Genomic DNA, 22,652 nt, shown 5'->3' on the forward strand with positions numbered 1-22,652 from the left:
AAAATTTCAAAATCGAATTTGTATTTTGGATGTCATATGACTTTAAAATGCATGAACGTTGAGATTTGATGTAATCTCGAAAAATAAAAATTTTAACAAAATTGACTTTTTTAACTTTGGCACATTTTTGCCTTTCTCATATAGAAAGATTATGCAATCGCTCTAAAAATCGTCAGCCTAATCCCGGCCAAAAATTTGTTTGGCTTGTATAGGCAGTAAGGGGTGCTACTTTAAAATTATAACTAGATTAACATTTCCTAACGGATCTTCCGCATTGATTCGCCGCTGTTTTCAAGTGATGTTTCAGTGTCGACACATAGTATCTCAAAATCGTGGCTCCATTGTATGTACTATGTGCAAATCGTACTGAATATCTAATATACATTTCCACCATTGTATTGAACATAATGAGCCATGGAATCGTAGTTTGGAAAAATGAGAAAGGCACAATTGCACCACTGGATTAATACAGGTTTTTTTCGAAATCCTGTTGGGGATTTATCGTACGAAAAACATTTTTTTTCGCTACTCTTATATGTATATTTATACAATTCAATTGTATTATCTTACATTTAAGTGATAGCAAACTTTTTCGGAAATGTTGCACATTAATCCAGATAAAAGCGGTAGCGGTGGAAAGCTTTCGAACGCCTATCACCCTGATTAAATGTTCGGACATTGGTGATTTTCTGTTGCACCGAAATGTATTTAAAGCTATTCGTAATCAACGAGATAATGAAATGTTGATGTCACTATTTAGCAACGGAAATAAAATATTATCGCGTGCCGCTTTTGTGCTTAATCTGAGGTGCGTGTTTGTGATAGCGCCTGGAAAATGCACACGGAAAAAATAGTTTCCAAATAGATGAGTTGCTTGCTATGAAGTATGGAATATTTAATGTTTTGCAAGGACCGTACAAAAATTTCATGTTTTATCTTTATCATATAGAGAGGAAATGTAATCGCTCTGAAATCGATAACCAACTACATTGTTAAGCACCATTTGTGACAATCCGAACTTTATTGGCTGTGTTTTGTGTTATATTTACCATTAGCAATACCGCTTTTGTAATGTTTCTACAATATTAACCTAGATTTCAATAATTGAGTATACCAGTAGTTATTCAATATTCTTAATCGCAACGAAGAATCTAATGGTTACAATAATTGGTTAATATATAGCAAAACTAAGTGGTTTGTGACATTCAACGTCGAGTAAAATTGACTTAAAAATAAGTTACTTGTGATACTTGTATCAGTCAGGTACAGGACCTACATTTACAAGATTTTGTCTATGTTTATAGGAAAACAGAATTACACATATTAAACAAATGATACCGCAAAACATGCCTTAACAAATTTTAGTCAGTGTGACAAGATCGATTTTTTTATAAATATATATTCTGAAAGTGTAAACGTGACGGTATTGAAAACTCTGCCTATTTAGAAGCGGTAGTAGTCGGCTCTGGAAACTTTTGACAGAAAATCGTTTACATAGTCTTTCTGCGAAATGTCTTCTAACAAAGGCAAGCATCTACAAATTGCTAATCGAACCATACTTTTAGACAACTTTTTTACGGATTTCTGCATAAATGGGTGGACTAAAAGTCGTTCTTCATTACAAGGTTTTTATTCTTCAGGAAATTATATTGTTTCAAATTGTACTCCAACCAGCATGCTGCAAAGAGAGTATCACATAATCTAACGATTCTTAATTTTCAATATATATCAACTGTAGCTCTTACAAGTCAACTAATACATAAAATGAAGTGTATACTGCCTACATGTTAAAATTTCTGCACCTCAGATTGCGTGCCTTAATTAAAATGTCCTGCACAGTTTCTAATATAAGCAAAGCTTTATACTGCATCCCGAAGATTGATATCTTCTTCGGTGGGGCCCAATAAACGCTTTTCATGAACATCTGGTAAACCGTTTGTTCAGTTCAGAAGACTTGATGCCGTAGAATGAAATTCAGCACTCAAATGTTGCATGCATCTGCGAAAAATGGCACATTCTTTCAAATAATCGATTTTTTACGGACTCTATATGGTCGATCTTCCTCCATGTCTCCCTGAGAATGTAAAGCATTTATTGATCCCGTCTTTTTATAGGTCGGTTCAACCGATAGTTAGTACAGTTTAGCATATTGATTTTCAGCTAACATCATTCCAAACAGGCACTAGATATTGACCTTCAGACTAATTATATACCTCTCCCCATCCCCCCTTTCAGGTTTCACATTAGAACCGAGTGTGTATTCACCTTGAAACCCCCACAGTTAAACAGAGAACCAGGCTCTAATTGATCTAGATTGAATAGTTTATGACCCTCCGGAGCGAAGAAAAGTTTGTTCCTCTCGAAATATTGTCGTTTTTCTTCGCCCGCATATTCCCCCTGCAGCGATCTGGTTGGTTGGCATTGTTGCGAAAATTTATGGCACTCTTCTCGGCTTGAACATGTTTCTCCTTCCGACCATTCGAATCAGCAGAAGTGGTAGGCAGGTACGTGATTTAACAGCAGTTTCAATGATTTTTTTCCATCCGTTCGACACCTGCTGCTAGCCTGCGCTCTACTAATTGGAGAGACTATCGGCGTTATAATACCATCGAGGCTTCATTTCGTTGTTTAGACCTTTGGGACGAGAAATAGAACAGAAACAATGGCCAAACTATGGATACCCCTTTAACGCTGCAAACGCGAGCACAGATTAAAGCTAAAGTTATTAAAATAGGACTCGTTAAAAATGGATTTTCACATGTGTACATTTTGTAGCAAATCCTTCCTAGAACTGATAGAAACCTAACACGTCAAGCCAACAAGGAAAAAGGAAACTCTCCATCCGCACAGCATCCTACCGGAAAACAAGTTACAAAATCAGAAACTCACCGTGCCGTAACAGAGCCACCACCTACACCGGATGTAGAAAAGGCGCAAATTGAATTAGGAACGTAAAATTACTTTAGAGCTTACATGTATGTGTTGAGGGAGGTTCATAGAATAAGAATTCAAAACATGCATGAAGCCACTGCGTTGCAAACATTACTTTGAATTGTGAAGTATTTGGAATTTCGACCACGATTGTTGCATCAAAGATGATTCGAAACAGTGGGCACCGTTATTAAAGTCTTATTATGGGGATTGCATCATTCGGTCAATTCCGAACCACCCTAAAAATATGACAACGCAACAGTTTCTTCTTGAGAAATTCTTCTTTCTCGTCTTTAGTACTACTCCATACCATGTTGTAGTGAGGGGTACGTATAAGATGGGATGGATATGACCGTATCTTTGCACTTGAGAGAATGCAATTAGGAATGTGTTTTCTTAGAATTAGGAAAGCGGTGAGATCGTTGGAATGGAATTGCATATTAGCAACTAGTTCATATAGTGCGGACTTAGCGGTAAATGCAAGTACACGTAGCTAGAGGTGAAGTATTTCAATCTCATCTGGTCTACGTTCGATACTTTCTCGATATGGACATAGTTATCCTAGGGAATATATGAACTGAATAATCCAAGAAATAGAATGAATACTATCACGGTGAGATTGGGGTACAGTTGGTATCCTCATTTTTATATCGATCCATGAAGCTTCATATGAATGAGCTATTTTGGAAAGTCATGTTCTAACATTATCTTCTATAGTTCGATTTGTTTCACACGGAGTGTTTGGTAGAGTAACTTTATTCGAAAAAATACGCATCTCCAAAACTTCAGCGTGTTACTATGTTTTAATTGCCGCAAGGTTCTACTGTATCGATTTCGTTGGCTATTTTAGGCAAATTTGAGACTAAGGGAAACGAAAGTAATGAAATTGAAAGACGGATAGGTATTCTAGAGCGAATCAGTTATAAACTTAGAACGAAAAACTAGGACTAGGCAGGCTCATATGGACATGATCGAAAGGAAATCAAAGGAAAAAAGGAAAGGAAATTCTATGTTTTTCATATGGACTCCATAGCTTTTTGCTATAACGTATACACTAAAAATATAAACAATTTCGGAAGCAGCTAAAAAAAACTACGAAAGGTAAATCCATGAAATATCATTTTACAAAAATGCTTGCAGGCCTTGATGACCGACCTTAGGCAGTTTGCTGCTACATTGACCATAACCGTAGATAAGAACGATATTCGGATATTTAATTGCTTCTTCATCGCTTTTCCTTTAGCTGGCCACGGAATTGTTAGGAAAAACCTGCATTTAAGGTTGGCTTAGAAAGTTTTGATATGCCGCCATTGGGGAACGTTCGGAGGATTTGAGTTCTTCGGTAACACCGCGATATTCTGACGGTTCATCTATTCTAAAGACCGTTTGGCGTAGTGGTCCGATGCCAAACCACCACATTCTCTCCCATGTGATGCTTCCGGATGAAGACAGTCACTTACGGTAGGCATTTAGTACAGAAAATCTGGCCTTTCACAGCGAGTCCCAACGAAAGTAACTTCGCCATCTCTTTCTCTCTGTTGATCAGCTACAGTAGAACCATTCTTTTTCGAAAACTTGGTGTGGGAGACATACTGAACGTCGCTGGTCAGCTTCTTGATGTAGGACGTAAATTATCCTGTCCCCTGCCAGTCGTTGTCGTATAGGGTTAGGTATGTCTTATCGTTCATCACCACCACCACACTTCGTCGGCAGAATCTCTTTGACCATTATCATCAGTTATTGCTTGCCCTTCTATGGCTGCCTTCTTCGCCTCGGGGTGCAGGTGGTAGTAAGAGCTGCAGGGAAGCAGACGGTAATGCACTCAAGGTCCACGATTCTTGGCCATAGCCACTGGGATCTAGCGAGAGTGGGTTAGACAATAAACTCTTGTTGCCGCTCACCGAGACCCCGCGGTGTTCTAAAGAACGGTAATGGTTTAAAGGTGGTAACAGCAGCAGCAGAGATCTAAAGGGGGAATAATTTCAAATAAAATTGCCTTCCCATGAAAGTCGATTGGAGGGAGATTTTCGGTACTCGAACACAAAAAACATTGGATGGTGTACTTGCTATATTGGACAAATTACGAAAGGAACTGAACAACTGCACATGCGATGAAACTTTTTTATAGCACATTAAAACGATTGCACGATGCCAGAATATCAGCTCCGTCGTCTGAATTAGGGAAACCTAGATTAAGCAAGCAAATATTGAAATGAGCTCCAGCACCTCTTTTAGGATGACTTGCTCGGCCATGAGCTACTCTCTCGCTTTAAAGGTCGTTTGCAACAAGGACTAATTGGTTAAAAAAGCAATGTCCATGATCAATTGTGAGGAGCGAGTAAAGGCGGTTCATTAGCCAGGACAGGGCTAATAACCTCTGCCCCATCCCAGGAAGTTAGGACCAAAGGAGGGACACTAACCCTCTTAGCCAAGTCACTCCCAACGATTTATCAAACCTACATCAAATTGAATGGGTCGGTACGGTTGTCCACGTTTCTTCCTTATTCCAGATTCAAAATGATTCGTTGATTAAATCATTCATTAAATGAATAATTTAATTGCCGCTTAATTTTGAACAGAGGTGGGTAAGAAAACCAACCGGTACGTACATACACTGGTATTGTTCTCAAAATCTCAACACGTGTAAACGAGTGATGCACATCGTATTCGGTTTGGATTTCGTTCACACGGTAAACGAAAGAAAAACCTCCACCGACTCTCGGTTTATAAAACCAAACCGAGCCACTCAGCACCGTTTACATGTGTGTACGAATTTCAACTTGTGTTGATGTATTCTCAGCAACGGTTTCGGTTTGGCATTAGAAAACCGAGCCTGGTTTTTTCTGTACACGGTGCTTCGGTTGAAAGAAGAAGCAGTAAATTCGTCTGCAGTGCTGCCGAATAGACAACTGAATTGGGTTCAATTAGTTGTTGAGAGTCAATGGGGTAATATCGAAATGACTGGTTCTGAGCAGTTGTTAAAAGTTCAACAATTGCTTAAATTGAAATTAAAGAAAACAATGAAATCAGCGATGTCAATAAAATAACAAAAACAATAAAATCAATTAAATTAATGAAATCACAAAAATTAATTCAATCAATTAAACATGACTTGAATCACTTGAAACTTCACATTAACACTCAATGCATTCAAAGTGGCCTGTATTTATATCGACAATAGTCGTATCAATGAGATCTAATCCACGTCTGGTTGCGCTGGTTAGGCGATTCTCGAATAATCTCGAGCACACAATGGCATTTTGAATACATATATCCTTATTATTACTGCTACGGGGCATCGTATTGATACATCTATCCTTGCACAGAGGCAATTGCGTGTATGTGTGTGTTATATACATATGGTAAGCAACTCAGATGCAAGTGGGGGGAAACTCACGATTAGGTTCTTATTTAATGAGTGCTGGTAATACGTATTTCTGTTATTTTTGCTGTTACTGTACATCGTTTTGAAACATCTAGAAGGTTTGGTCGCTAACATTCGAGTTTAGAGAAAACTACCACTAAATTATTCAATTGCAAAAAAACTTAATTCATTGAGAATAGCAACCAACTAACGAATAGCAAAAACACTTCCATTTTATAGACCGCCATTAAAAACTAAGTTTCTTTAAGGAATAAATATTTCCGGCGATACCAGTCGATGTGTGTATGTAAATCTACTACAGAACAATTAAATTTTTAAAAAATGTTGCGCAATAATTTAAATAAAAAAAATTTGTTCACATTGTGTCCAATCACGAAGTTGTCTGTCTCATTACAACAAAACATGTAAACCTTCAATCATTAATGTGGATATTGGTCCACAATATAGCCATGCTAGTTGTTAAATCATCATGAATAGGCCGCCATTTTGAATTTCTAATTAACGACACAATTCAAGTTTCGTTTTCTTGGAAATATACGCCTATTTAAATATGCATGCTTTTAAATGCTAAATCGTCGTGAAAATAACACCATATTGGGATGCAAAATGACGACAAATAACAATTTTTAATCTCTACACAACTTTTCGATATCAAAAATACCCTTGTTTCATGATATTTTTTACCATTAAAACGTTATTGAATACCAGTAGTATTGAATATAGCTCGCCATTTCAGATTTTAAATGACGGCAGGCATAAATTTGCGATCTTTTGAAATATTTCTTATATTTAATTTTATATGTTGCGTGGTTCTAGATGATAGAATATCTTGAATATACCGTCATCTTAAATTTTGATCTACTATCATAGGTATAAAAATAGCGGAGGCTAATAAATTTCCTTTTACTTTCGATTTTTGGGCAGTTTCCCATACCAAACATACCCATATTGCAAACTTCCTGATGATGAGTCATTATGAAAATGTCGCAATATTGAGTTAAGGAACGCCATTCATGACCACGAACATAATTTATTTGAACAGAAATATGTCTGAAGACATTTTTCCAATTATCGAAAAGATACCTTATATTTTAAAGAAATTTGTTTAGAATTCTCAATAAAAATACTAGCAGCACTAGCATAGCCGATAAACATCAACCCGAATACACAACCGCAACACAACCGAAGTTTGGTTTCGTTATTCTCGTGTTTCCTTCCCATACTCGTGCACCGGTAAACGAAAATCAAAACCAAACAGTGGTGCTGTGTAAACGAAACTCGGTTTGGTTTTCGTGTCTCGTATAAACACAACCAGCGATAAGACCGCACACAATGTAAAGGAAACATAAACACTTGTGAAAATTTGGTTTACCGTACCGGTACTCAACCGGTATTTTCCCACCTCTGATTTTGAAGCATCTTCATTTTGTACGCTGCACAGTTGGCCTGGCTGCTTTATTTTTTGTGTCACATACCATATATAAACAAGAAAAATTGCAAGCGAATATCTGCAATTTTTCAGGATCACTACATGTATTGGCTGTGTATGTGTAGACTAGACTAGATTAGACTAGACTAGACAATGCACATGAACAATTGTGAATATATTTTTGGTGCGGCACGAGGCCAAGTTCACCACCAAATCTGCCTTGCCGTTAGCGACGGTTCAGATAAGAACTGCAATGACACAGGGTAAGAACATAGTAATTATATCCGTAGCAACCAAGGAAATATCACCTACTATGATTAGCTCTCGTGCACTTTGTTGCAACTGAAAACCACAGGTCCTGATAAAAATGTGACAAATCGCGGAAAAAGTTAAAACTTTGTAATCCTCAGCGAACCCTACGCACCTCTGGTTACGCCTTCTGCTAGCCCACATAACGTATCCAGCGCTGAGGTGTCCTGCGCAGATGAATTGAATTTCGAGACGCGTTGGCTTAGTCAGATCATGTTACAACACAAACGAAGTCCCGTTCCGGATGTTATTTTAGTTGGGACAGTAGGACGATATGATGATTATGCTAAAAGAAAGGACAGGCGTTACTGGATGTTAAGTTCCACAGTACCTATTATTTTCCTTCCTCCAGCACTAGATTGATAGAACGTTAAAAGGCGAAAAACTGGAATGTAAATATTGTTTTTCAAACCTCAGATAGCTTTTGGCAATAAAAACAATTTCGATTTCTTTAGCGTTGAGAAAATCGAGAAATTCGATGTGCTTTTTTCTCAATAAGGATACGTTCCGATTTGCGATTCTGACGGTTTCTCTATCCGTAACTCATAATAAAGCTGAAAATGTTCAGATCGCATTCTGCCTTTGTGTAGAGTGGTGATTACTTCCGACACAAACGTGACAAGGTCATAGGTACATAGTGAGCAGGGATTCGATGTTGCTATTACCTCTCACCGCTCTTGAAAACGACAACCTATGGCCAGTAATAGAGAAACGCTGAGAACCACTTTTTGCGGGTTGCGTATTTCGTTTCATCGTCATTATCTCGACCATAAGACAGTGTTGAATGACACTCGCCGCATTTGTCCCAGCGCGTGTTTTCGTGTCTTTTTTCGGGCCATGTCCGAGCTCCAGACAGTTGATGTACTTAGAAGTATCACAATGTTGAGGTGTGTCGGACCAGATTCCGAATGAATTTTGGAAAATCGATGGTTGTTCATTCTTTGGCGTAGTGTATCCGAATCAACTGATCTCTGAAGATATAGCTGTCAATTATGTTGACCACACCACTTATCATAAGGAGCGTTCCAATTTTACAGCAAGGATTATAGACTGGTTTTTCTAACTCAGTCCTGAGTCTGCACTGATAGTATCAATTCGTAAATATAATGAAATCGATCATGCAATGTATGAATTCATTCGTCGTTTTCTGCAACGAAGTATTTTCGTGCATTGTAAATAGTAGGTTTCGTTCATTTCATGAACATGAATAGCCGCTTGCTTAACGAAAGCTTTCGTAAATTTTACACATTTAATGTACACTGCACAAATGTTATCGTTGATAACGACATTATTTTTCATGAATGAAACGAAATGTTTCGTTTATTTTAATAAACGTTTATGTATATTACGAACGATTTCGCTGGTCGCACGAATTCTTTTCGTTCATCTTCCAAAAGTTTTCGTATTTATTATCCTCTAATTTTTTCGTTCGATCTTTTGGAATCGATGTTTGACAACACCGATTTTTTTAATTATAATTAAAGATACAGATCTGGCAAAATCCTTTTTATTGTGGTACGAAGAAATGGCCGCTTGATGAACGAAAGTTTTCGTAAATTTTACGTATTTAATGTACATTGCGCGAATGTCGTCGTATTTTCGTGAAGGAAACGTAATATTTTGATTATTTTTATAAACGTTTGTGAATATTACGAGCAATCTCGTTGGTCGCACGAATTGATTTCGTTCATCAAAGAGAATTTTTCGTATTTAATAGCACATTATTTTGGCATTGCTCCGGCAGAGAAAAAACTCAAACTTATTCATACAAAACCAACGAGTAGTTCGCGATGGCTCAACTGAATTGCATCAACTGGAAGCGAAAGAGGTTTAGGAAATCTTCCTGAAACACGCGGACGCGGATACGGCTAACAAATAGTCAGATCGATACCGTCGTGATGATCAACAATTATCTGACGCATAGCAACAATTACTCCATATTCTACTTCTATTGAAGCTCTTTTAACGTTGACGGTTTGATGAATGGTGCTCGTAAATAGTATAAAGTCTTTCGCATAAAGCAGCGAACAATTCGTTTGCCTAATGAAGCCATTTCGTAATAAGCCAACGAAAGTCGTTTCGTGGTTTTCACGAAAAGCTCGTAATAAAAAATGAAAGTGTTTCAATAAAACTACGAAAGATTATGTATTTAATATGTACGAAAAATTCGTATATTTTATGAAAATTTTCTGTACGAATCAAATTCCTAACGATTTACGAATATATTCTATCAGTGTAGTAATGTCTTTTACGAACGAGGACAGTGAACGATATACTCTATTCGGCGTTTTCACCACTTCCATGTGCCTTTGATAGTACCAAGTGTTGGTTACTTTGCAGCAGACGATTACCGCGAGCTAAAGACGATGAAAGCTGCTAAATTGGTGCATGTTCTTTGGAGGGTAACGAATTATCAGCAAACCAAATGGAGACGGGATTTACGCAACAAATCGCATAGAAAATCATACTACGAATAACGACAACCTGTTCAGGTATTCGTTTTGAAAGTTGTCATCAAATGTATTTTCTGCTATCCGAACATACTTCAAAACTTAATATAATATTGACATAACTATTTTTGGGCAAATAGTGCAATAATCGAATCATTCTATTCATTGCAATGGGCGCAATTAAGATTGTACTTTTCACACTACGGCGAAATATTAAAACGAGACCTGTAAATTGAAATATCTCCACGAAGCCTCGAAAAACACCTGAAATTACGCTAAATTCGAATTCCAAATATAGAGAAGAAAGATGTTTAGGGTTGAGAAGAAAGATATTAAGGCGCACTAGAAAGAATTATTATAAAAGTTTGCCGTGAACATCATATTTTTTTATATGAGCATAGCAATTAAAATGTTTTGACGCGTAAAACGGGTGCGGAGCTTGACCTTTTATTTCGACAAACTTCAAAACTTATGCTTATGCTGATTTCGTTTTTAGAATCGAGTCGCTCTAGGTTCGCTCTGAGCTGTCACTTTTGTATGGATTTCGTAAATATTAGAGCAAACCTAGGGCGATTCTGATCTAAAACCGAAATCAGCATTAGTGTACGGAACAACTGCATGGCTAACTACGATTTTACTGATCACTGGGAATCCTTCCTGACTGGGGATCGAACATATGTATAACGAAGGGCTTATGAGACCAACGACACTGCTATAAAACCTTAATTGTTACTAGCACTGTGTCGGTATGGCCAGATAAGAAAAGAGATATACTCAGTGAGTAAAAACATTTAACTCATTCCTCGACTAACCTAGTACGCACATGAATGGTGGAGCACAGCATTGAATACTCAGACACTCGTTCATACTATATCGCATTTCTAATACGAACTATTTCTTATGAATTATTCGGAGCATGTGTAAATGTTCTACCTGGTCAAGCCACAAAACCAACTTCTCTGTAACCGTTCTGATCCGGCAGCTCTTGTCCACCAGTAGGTGGATTACATGTTGAAAGCTTTTTGTTGTTAAATTTGTTATTTTTGCCAAAGCTATACAAAATTCACTGCTAAAAATTGACCAACTATAAAGCTTACCTCGGTAGCAGCCAGTTCGGCGTTCTGGTAGGGGATGAGTGTATTTAATTTCAAAAACTAATTTCGTTTCTCGTCGAGACGTGGAACAACTGAGCGCGCCAGCGAACTTCCATGCTGCAAAACGCCATAATTTTCTGGTAGATTTTAGTTTCGGTCAGCTTACTGCACAGCTCATTTCGCAGAGGAGAACGGTGTTATACAAACGAACGAGCTAGAAGTGAACTATGTTGCTGCATGAAAGTGCACTCTGGTACTTTTATTTGCCATGCGACTGAGCAACGGATCGTGTACGGCGGGAATCTACCGGGCTCCATAACCGAAGCTGTATTTTATAATATTTCTATTTCGGAAATTACAATGGGATTTGCAACGAAATTATTTGCAGCTTGTGAAATTTCTTGTTGGTTTTGGCGAAATCTTCGACTTCCGGTGGAACGTCAGTTATTTATATATCCTAATAAGTTCAACCGGGTAGCCTTCGACGCATAATGAAGTTATGAAACTGTTGCATCCTGGCAAGGAAACCATACACAATGCGGTTTCTGCAGATTTCCTCATATTATGAAACAGATGAAGATAGTAACCAACAATTCACACTTCAAGCTAAAGCAAGGCACTTGTTTAATCTCATTAGACAGGCGCCTCAGATTTTTCCTCATTCTCACACCCGCTGAGCTTTGTTTTCGCATGTCGGTAGCACCCCGGTTCCAGTCACAATAATGCACTAAACTGCCTACCGGGAGGTGCAATACTAGTACAACCAAGCAGTCAGTGAGTGTTGTCTCATAAACATTCCTCCCACGGTGTACCACAACCGGCCAGATGCCACCTATGGAGGATAGCACCTATACCGCAGCGAATTTCTCGGTTCCGGATAATCGAATGAAAAATATTACAACATCCGAATGATGCTCCCACTGAATGGTGAATTTAAACTGAAACATATGGCCGACATGTGAAAGTCGCATAAAATCTGTGCCACGGGTGTTTGATTTGTTATTGTTTGGAGTAAATAGCGTTTTGTACTTAGCGAAATTGCGCCAGTTGTTTACTAGCTGATCATTTGCCACCTGGTATCAAGATCAGCCTGTTGCTAGGAAATATTTTCTGAATTTTCCGATACACCGAAGAAATACAACTTTTCACTTTACTACCCAAAGGTACGAATTTGACTTTTTTCGGAACACTGCTAGTTTGAATGGTAATTGGTAATGGTATATGCAAAATATGGGCTTTTCCGATAGCTCTAGTTCACCCACAAGAGGTTCAAAATTCATTAAAACGTATTGTACAGCAGTATAATGCGTATTCTTTATTTTTTGCAGAATTTTTAGTTTACTTTTTCAAAAGTTATAAAAGTACAAAAGTTTTTCCGAGACCGTTTTTTAGTCAAGTCTCCCCACTGCGGGGAGACTTGACCCAGGCCTGGAGAGACTTGACCCAGGCTTGGGGAGACTTGACCAAGAGAATTTTGAAAGATCAAAACAAAAAATAATCGCACAAAACATGCTGTAACCATTGTTTTCATATTGTCGGGATCCTTAAGTATTAGTAAAAATATAAAAGGCTTGCATTTCATTAATCTGGATTTTTAAATGCATTTGTTTTAACTGTACTACTTACATTGCATGTTCACACGACATGAAATCAGTGATGTAACTGCTAATTTTGTTTACTAGTTCTAAAAAGATATAGACTGGTGCTCAAGGTGGGATTTTTTGTGATGAGATGAACATTAACAATAGGTGCTACAGAAGAATAAATATCAGAAATTTTGTATCTTTCTTCAGCATATTGCAACTTGGTCAAGTCTCCTCATAAAATCTTGGTCAAGTCGCCCCAGAATTAGTTCTTGCGTTCAATGTCGTGCAATTTTTAGTAACAACTATTCTAATATCCTGGTTTGTGTAAAATCATTTTACTACTTAATAAAGAATTACATGATATATCAGAACTTTAAAAAATGAATTACTCGGGTAGCAATGTCCATACAAAGTTTGGTACAAAAATATATCATTGAACGTAAATCTAATAATTACGGAATATTTTCTATGAGGAAAGCATTTTTCATTCCAAACTTTCAAAATTATCTGAAGGTATAGAAACAAGTATAAAAATATCTTTCAAACATTTTTAAGAAGTAAATGGAACACTTTATTTACAATTGCAGAATTTCGCGCTTGGTCAAGTCTCCCATGTTCTCCTACTTGTAATAAATTCTAGCGCGAGCTTGTTCAACCCTAGAACGTTACGCTTACTTTTTCTACCTTAGAACTTTGCACTGGGGTACAGACGTACCCCACGTGTTTGATCGCAATTTTCGCAGGTAAAAATACAACCAATAGAAATGTATAATATATCATTCGCTTCGTTTTTCCATTGCAAAAACAGCTGTGTATGTTAAAGTACGGAATTTATTGAATTAATGATATATAACCTAGCATGACCAAAGGAAAATAGAAAAAATCGTTTTTTTACTTTTTTTTTTACAAAAATTGCTGTCCCTTGGCGAATTTTCAACCATTTTGAAAAAAAGTCAAATCATTTTAAAATAAAAAAATGGTCTAGAAACGGCATAAAATAAAATTTTAATGTTCTTGAAAGAGTGCAATTATTTGGAAGAGTGAAAATTGAAAAATCGGGTTTTGAAAAATACATCGAAATGGGGCGGAAATTGAAATGAAAAAATATTTCTGATCATTAATGCGTTGGTAACACGTAACGCTACTGTTACAGCAGTTACCGTGCGCAAATTTGCACGTATAAGCCATCATTTTGAAAATTTTACTTCATAATTAAATCAATTAAATTGAATAAATGATTGACAACGATTACATAATATTAAGCATTACTTACATAATAAAACAATTGGAATTGCCACGAGTGACATTTCCACTGACAGCACGAAAGGCCAAAGGCAAACTGGATGTACCACCTTTTCCTACTCTTACTATGAACTCTAAATTGAATTATGGTTAGGATCCCTGATCGGTAAATGCCGAATTCTCGTTGTCACACAGCTCAAGAGATATCGTGGGGTACATTTGTACCCCATTGCTCGTTCTATGTGCAAACAAACCTTTATGTTGAAATCGTATCAAATGAAATACAGTCTTGATTCGCTGGTTGGTCACCTTTTGACTGGACTGCTTTTTAGTTGGACCCTCCGCTTGGACCATTGTTCAACTAAAAAGCATCCGAATGTCAAAATCTCGCGTCAAGTTTACATTGACAATCAGTCTGATAATAATTAGAGATGTAATCAGATGCAGATGTCTATACTATCTAATTAAACTTTTACATGTTTAGAGAACATACTGTACATGTAATCACCTACCCCGGCGTAAACCAAAATCCGTTGAAACGACAGTTGATAAAACGTTCATTCATTTGGTTCGGCAGCAGTTGCTCTGAAGAAATTGTGCTACTTCCGAATGGTATAAAAATCATTGCGTTATTGTTACTATTTAGTTACTTAAGGGGTTATATACAAAGTTGAAACTCAAAAAATCGGAAAAAAAATTATTGAATATTCTGAAAGTACATACTTTTGAAAGTATCTGTACGAAATTTCATCCAGATCGGGGCACTAGATTTCAAATTACAGCCATTTACAGCGAGCTGGTTCTTCCACGAATGATGTTAACACAAAACTTTAAACGCAATTATCTCGGAATGAAATTTATAAAAAGTGCCGTTGCGGTGAACGTAATTTCTCAAAAAATATTCATCCGATCTTCATATTTTTTTAATTGTTTGTATTTACATTCTCGTGTGCTTGAACGGTTCCTTTTTCATCAAAAAAATTTCGATTCTTCGCAATGAATTTTTGTTCAAAATTTGGAACACCAAAAAATTTTTTGGTCAACATGTTTTTTTTGCAAGAAAAAAAATTTCTATTGAGAAACCGATCCGTTCAAGCACACCACAATATATTTTTCTTCAATAATCTTTTTAGTTTTTGGATTTCAGTTGAGGGATTCAGCTTGGAAAGCGTTCACCGTAAATCTCTGCCAAAAACACGCCATAACTTCGATAACCTTAAATATTTTAATTCAACTTGGTTTTTCTATCTTCGATAGTACTACCTACGAACTGTCTTTCACTTTTTCAAATAAAATTTGCATAAAACACTTTTAAAAAATCACGAACTTAGCTTACTTTTTCTCCATGACTTTGTATATAACCCCTTAATATAAATAGTGCCATCGCATAAGCCTGCACTGAAGCATTGCATTTTCCAGTGCTGTTCGACTTTGCTACCTTAGTCACAACTCCTACCGTATATAAAATAATCACAACAAGTTTGTGTATACCGAACAAACGATTATATCACAGGTTTGTTTGCACACAGCCACACATTTTCTGGAACATTTTCTGGCAAATACTATTTTTGTGGCAACGTTCTTTTTTCCATTGAACTACAAACAATATGCCATTCGCTGCTTCAGGATTAACTTTCTTTATAGCCGACGATTTTCGGATGATTCAACAGCATTCGTCCGTAACGGTACGGAATTTATCTTCAGTGCATCTGATAGTTCTCTTAATAGCACTTTTCGAAAAACACGCTAGCATTTCCCGGCGAGAGATTAAAATTATTGATGGAGATATTTTGCTATTCTGGAAGCATCGTGGCCAGATTATTTTTTAACACGATTTATTTATTTTTTGCATCTTCAAGAGTTTTTTCAATAAATATTTCATAGGTAAACACAATTCCATTGTAAAAAAAAAACTAAAAAAAAATAATCTGAATTGCCCCGTAGGGAGTTTCGAATTATACCTCTATGTTGCAAAAGGATGGAAAATGTACAGTTTTGCTAATCGTCGCCCTAGCGCTGCCATGGAGCGGAACAATTTTTATTATGGTTACAAAATGTAGCTGAGGCTTCAAACTAACAATTAGGACCTTTGAACGATAAATTCGTTCACATCTATCCACCCAAAAAGGGCGATTTGCTTAGGTAGGTCCGAATAGCCCCGAGTTCCCCTATTCCAAGAGTAGATTTTAGTTATTTTTTAAGTTCCTTAAAAAGTGAAACAATGCATTTAAATGGGATTTCGCTATCAGTCGTAAGGTGCAGCCAGTCGATTTAGCTTGAATTTCTCAAGATTTAACAGTCGGATTATTTACTAGTTTATTTATTAAATCGCAATGGTACCACTGAGTTATCAAATGGATATGCATATTTCTCTATATTATCCTAGAAATATTCGCCATTTATTAGCATAAATAACATGACCGTCATAAAGAACTCTCATTAATTAGTAGTACGGGGAGGTCAAACAATCTGAATAAAGTTTACGTAGTCTTTCTTAATACCCCCTCACGATTCGTAGACAAACGTAGACTTTAACAAGACCCCTCGTCCCCCTATGGACCTACGCGGTTTATGAACGACCCCATACAAGTTTAGTTTTGGATTTCCATTTCCCCAATAAAATGATGAGCAAAAACTAATCAAGAGAAAGCGCAATTTTGCCGAAAGTGCGAGTAGGTGGTGCGGGCAAGAGAGACAAACTTCGGCGGAATCTTGTTGTTTTTGGATTTATTTAATTCTCTCGCCAGTATAGGGACCATTCATAAATTACGTAACGCAAAAATTGCCCAAAATTTACTCCCCCCTCCCCCCATGTAACAAATTGTCACAAATTTCTTTATCCCCCCCTCCCCTATTACGTAACAAATTCCTTGAAAAAAATTTTTTTTCTTCGGTGAAAACATGTTACGTAACGATCTAGCTTACTCCCCCTCCCCCCTATGTCACACTATGTAACAACTTGTTGAACCCCCTCCCCCCCCTAAAAGCGTTACGTAATTTATGAATGGTCCCATACGTTTCGTACACAGAGATTCTAAAAATAAAACTCTTTATGATGTTGTATACGATAAATGAAAACAGCAAAAACATCGAAAGGCTAAAAATATACTCTTGAGTTAAGTAATTTATGTTAATGCAAAAGAAAATTTGCTTGTTTTGGTTGCTGCTGCTAGTAATACACACAAACTGTTGAGATTGTTGAAGCTATCGCACTATACCTTGAAAGAACACGCTGCCACCCACAGCAGAATCTGTAAAAATGGCATTTTCAGCTAAAACAAAGCCAAGCTACTTGAAAGTTTAAAATTAACTTTCGACAAGTGAACTACCCTCAATCTCCAGTCAATCGTGGTTTATGGTAACCTGTGCTTTTCGTGAATATCGATGCCTTGCGACCTTTGTGCTATACTAGCAGCATTCTCCATCTTTCTTTCGAATACGTTTCTATAATCCGGGTGTTAACCGTTAGCTGCTTTCAAAACTGCCGCAAAACTTTGCCAATCTAAACTCCCAGCAGAAAACTTACCCTGTAGGTAAAACAAGTTAAATATTTTAAGACAAGAAGCTAAATTTACTTCGCCACAGTGCTACCAAACTTAGAAAAGTGAAATCACGTGAAAAAGTCGTTCGTGTCAACGGCTGAAACCTGCTCTAAAACCAGTGCAAGAAAAGTAAGCAAAAACGTTCACAAACCCGGGAGAAGAAAGTTGCCCGCCCAAATAACGAGGAAGGAAAAAAAACAGAAAATAACGAAAACTTGTGCGAAAGTGAGTGTTAAATCGGTTTACTGCTGCAGCGGGTGAAATCGTTCAATAAACTGGAGAAATCCGTGTCTAGCGAAAAATTGTCTTCGTGTTCTAAATGTTTGCATCGACCGAACTTGCCAGGATCAACTAAATGACTTGACACAGAACTAGCCGCACCCCTGTACCTCAAGGTGATTTTTCCAGCTCATCCCTATGGAGTTTCTCAATGCTTTTGTTCATTCCTGTTCTTTATTTTTTTGTAGATATGGAAGTCTTTGTTTAGAATAGATTCCATGTTGCATATCCATTACCACAGATACAAAACATAAGTGCGACAAATTACTTAAAATCATTCCATGCAACACTATATTCACTGCCACTGTATTTTCTTTCTACTCTCTATCCCTAATACAATGTATCCGAACCAACAAACAACACAAGTGCATCCCAACACCTGGTACTGCTGGTCCACATTCTACACCACCCAGTATCGCAGTAGTGCAACCCTGCGTTCAAGTTAGATGCTTATAGACTCCGACTTAGTCTTTTTTAGGGAACAGCAGGTGCGTAGACAATCCTGAAAAGTCGAGAGACACTTTCCGAGCATGGTTTTGTTTAGTTATTACTTACATTGCGAACAGAAGGCAAATTACTGAAATGCATATTTTCGAACTTTCTCAATTGCTTTATTTGTTCAACCCAAGTTAATTGCTTCAATATTGCAAAATAATGACCTAAGTTTTTTCTTTGCTTATGAAAAATATTTGAAATAAAGCAAATAATAGTTCTAATGTGCTTGAGCATGCAAAATCTTTTGTACCTAATATCAGCTTCATAAAATCATAAATTTAAGCTTGTGAAAATCAATAAAATAATTAAAACGATAAGGTATTGGTATTAAAGGACCCTTTTAATGGGTGTACATATAAATTTGAGTGAGTCAAATATTGCAAAGAACCAACAAAATATTCTATCGCGAAAGCTTGATTATGAAATTAAATGATTCTAAACAGTGTCAAATGGGATAGATAAGTATTGATACGAGTTTGATAATAGCATAAAAGAAGTGTCACAAAGATCCCCAGCCTTTTGTAATGAATCACAAATAAACACAACCATCTTAAATGCGTATCGGTCTTACCCTAACAAAAGGATGGCTTTACCCCTACAGCGAATATTTTTTTTCCAAAAAGAATAAGAAATATTGCATACCTCAAATTCGTCTTTATTGCACCCCGTTGATCTGAGGAAATGCCGCTGAAATAATGATTCTAAAAACTTTTGTTCGATTAAAACCATAAAATCTACCAACAAAATCTAACATCCAGACGAGTATGAACGCTGCTGCCGCGTGTTTTGTTTATTTTTATGATACTCCGATTTATCTTATGTAGATCATGTACTACATAATCGTACTAGGGTGGGTGCTCCTATAGTTGAGGTGTACCAATAGTTGCAGTAGTGGGTTATACGCCTAACTAAGATACCAACCATCAACAAATATTTTTTTATCGATTCATCGCACTAAAATTATGCGACAATAAAACTGTTATCCTTGAAATTTGCTCAAATAACTATTGAAAAAAATTATTTTCTTAGAATTTTGAGCTCCCTTGCACCTATAGTTGATGTAGTGTACCTATAGTTGCAAGTCCCATAAGAAAGCAATGGGATTTGCAACAATAGGAACCGAAATTAGCGATTGCACCACTATTGGTACATGTGTTCCTATAGTGGTACAAGTGGTTTTGAATACATAAATTGGTTACTAAGCCATCTTTATATTTTTCCTATGAAGTAGGGACTGGAAGCTTTCGTTTAATGTATTAACATTGCACATAGGTCTATTAATCGATTTTTTATCAATAGTTTTCCTTAAGCATGCGACTATTGGTACATCCACCCTAGTCATAACCTGTCATTATGAATAAAAATTTGATTTCTTGGGAAACTTGTGTGGTGTCGGTGTTACCCACTGTGTTGGTTTTACCCATAATTCCCCTACACCACGCAACTTTCGGAGGGTTAAGAAGCAGTTTTTCGCAAGTAACCTGAGCAAGCGAAAAGCCTATGAAATTTTTAAATTTGTTCAACTCATGAAAACACCATCGTCATGGTCCGGTGGATTCCAAATAAAAATGTATGTTGGTGTATTTAAGGAATATTGAGACCATTTTAGGATTGTGAATTCTTGGTATGGATATTTATGGTCTTTTCGAGAGGCTGTATAGTGTTTAAGCCCATAAAAATTTGTGCGGGAAACCACTGCTTTGCAACGATCGAAATAAATTTTTCTGCGTATTTTTGCACATATTTGGGATAGACTTTTTGGCTTCTCATTTGAACGCAAAGTAGGGTAAAGCGAGTAGGAATATAGAAATATATTCGTAAATGCGTTACGAATAGGTTTCGTGCAGGGCCGGCATTACACTTTTAGCACGAGTGGGTATTAAGCATAGGGCGAGGGTAATAGAATAGGGATTTGTCTCATTTCCGCAATTCACACGCTTGCATTACATTTACATTAAATCAAATGCAGTGTGTTTGTGTAAATGAAGTTCTTGTGCATCGATATGTTCAAATGTGTGTCCGAGACACATACGTGGCAGATTTCAAATTTATGAAAATGTCCAAAATTTCGAGTGGGTAATTACCCACTCGGTTATTTTCGAGTGGGTAGTACTACCCATACTACCCACGCTATCCGCCGGCCCTGTTCGTGCAAATAACTATCGTCAAACGAATTTTACCTGTGATGAATCATTCGTTTTTTTTATTTTTATTTCAAGTTTCCGATTATTAGAGAGATTTCAAAACTAAAACTATATAGCTCATCACTTTAAATATATGGCTCATCGCTTTGAATTAAAAGTTAATTGAAGATAATTTAAATAAAAACTGTACTTCTACGTATTTTCTGAATCGTTCCTATCATATACTATTATTTTGAAGTTTTTTATAATATAGTTATTCTCTACAATTTTACGAACATTGTGATATAATAATATCCATATGTTGTACTTTGAACTATTGAGTGAACATGTGGAAACGCAAACTGTAAAACTAATCAAGTAGGCGAACAATTTTAACCCTTAAAGGGGCAAACCATTTTTTTTTCAAATTTTCTGAAAATTGTCTCACAGCTTTAATTACCATTATAATTTTGAAATGGTTTTCGTAGTGTTGTTGTAAAACAAAAAATGCGCTTTTAAGGGTTAAAAAATCGCACGGCTAGCAGTTTATGAAAATTAGACAGACTAAAAACTACAAATAATCATGAGTTTTTCAATTTTTCTATGTAGTGCTTTCAGAGCAAAGGTAGAAGCTCAAAAAATTTAATAGGAGAAGGAATATTTAACCCTAGAACGTTGCACTGGGGTACAAATGTTCCCCACGCCTTCGTTGGAGCCGTGTGAAGAGAAGTCAGCATTTACCGACCTGGAACCCTAACCATAATTCAATTTAGAGTTCATAATAAGAGTAGGAAAAGATGGTAATGCCAATTTGCTTTTGGCCTTCGTGGAAGCAAGAGTCAAAGTTGGCGTGGGGTACATTTGCACCCCAGTGTACGGTTGCCGTTAATGTTTCGTCAGGTTTCGTGCTGTCGTTGGAAATGTTCCTCGTGACAATATCAGTTTAAATACTGGTTGTTTTATTACATAAACAACAATTAGTTGTATGTAATTGTTTTAATCATTTATGCAATAAATTTAATTTAATTTGAAAGTAGTATGAACATTCGTTCTCATTTACGCTGATTTTTATTGTTTAATTTGTTTTCTCTTTTATAGTTTTTCAAAATAATTCCTCTCAAGTATATTTTGCGTACAGTAACCACTGTAACAGTAACGTTGCGTGTTACCAATGTATTACAGTTCAGAAGTTTTTTTTTCATTTTATTTTCACCCAGTTCGTGGTATTTTCCAAAACCCAATTTTTCAACATTCACTCTTCCAAATAATTACACTTTTTCAAAAAAATTGAAATTCCATTTAATACCCTTTCTAGACCATTCTTCCAACCTTTAGAATCATTTGATTTTTTTCAAATCGGTTGAAAATTCGCAAAGTTATAATAATTTTTGTGAAAAGTGTCACATCCGGGATTTTTTCACTTTTTTATTTAAACCAATCTATCAGGCCCGTGCGCACGGGGTGGGGTTTGGGGGTTAAACCCCCCCCCCCCCCCCCCCATGAACGTTTTGAATTACTTTTAAAAATTTATTATTTTCCTGTCCAAGAAAAAAATATACTGCAAACCGTTTGGACACATAAAATGTCATTTGAGTTCGGTCACTCTAGGAACAAGTCAATGAAGAAACCAAGGACGAAACTTGGCGAGGGTGACTGGAAAGGGATGTATGTCAAGCTGGACGGCTACTCTGAAGGATCAGTTAACGTTTCGACAAGCTTCGATGTTAGCAAAAGTAGTGAGTAGACAGCAGATGTCGGTAAGTGGGCTAGCAACGGCAGTTAAGGAG

The 22,652-nt window shown here is 36.7% G+C and overlaps 1 protein-coding gene across 14 annotated transcripts in view; it reads left to right on the forward strand.

Annotated features, from left to right (window-relative positions):
* The window catches only part of LOC131689160 (small conductance calcium-activated potassium channel protein), a 761,072-nt gene that overhangs the window by 359,313 nt on the left and 379,107 nt on the right, over nucleotides 1-22,652 (forward strand). For 2 of the 14 annotated variants that reach the window (XM_058974058.1, XM_058974054.1), the window contains exon 2: nucleotides 18,012-18,363. The exons of 11 other annotated variants lie outside the window; for them this stretch is intronic. The gene's annotated coding sequence lies outside the window, so the exon portion shown is untranslated. Of the gene's footprint in view, nucleotides 1-17,959; nucleotides 18,364-22,652 lie in introns of all 14 variants that reach the window. One more of the 14 variants, XM_058974055.1, reaches the window with a different exon arrangement.

Source organism: Topomyia yanbarensis, chromosome 3 (genome assembly GCF_030247195.1).
Source record: "Topomyia yanbarensis strain Yona2022 chromosome 3, ASM3024719v1, whole genome shotgun sequence".
In the NCBI taxonomy this organism is placed as follows: Eukaryota; Metazoa; Arthropoda; class Insecta; order Diptera; family Culicidae; genus Topomyia; species Topomyia yanbarensis.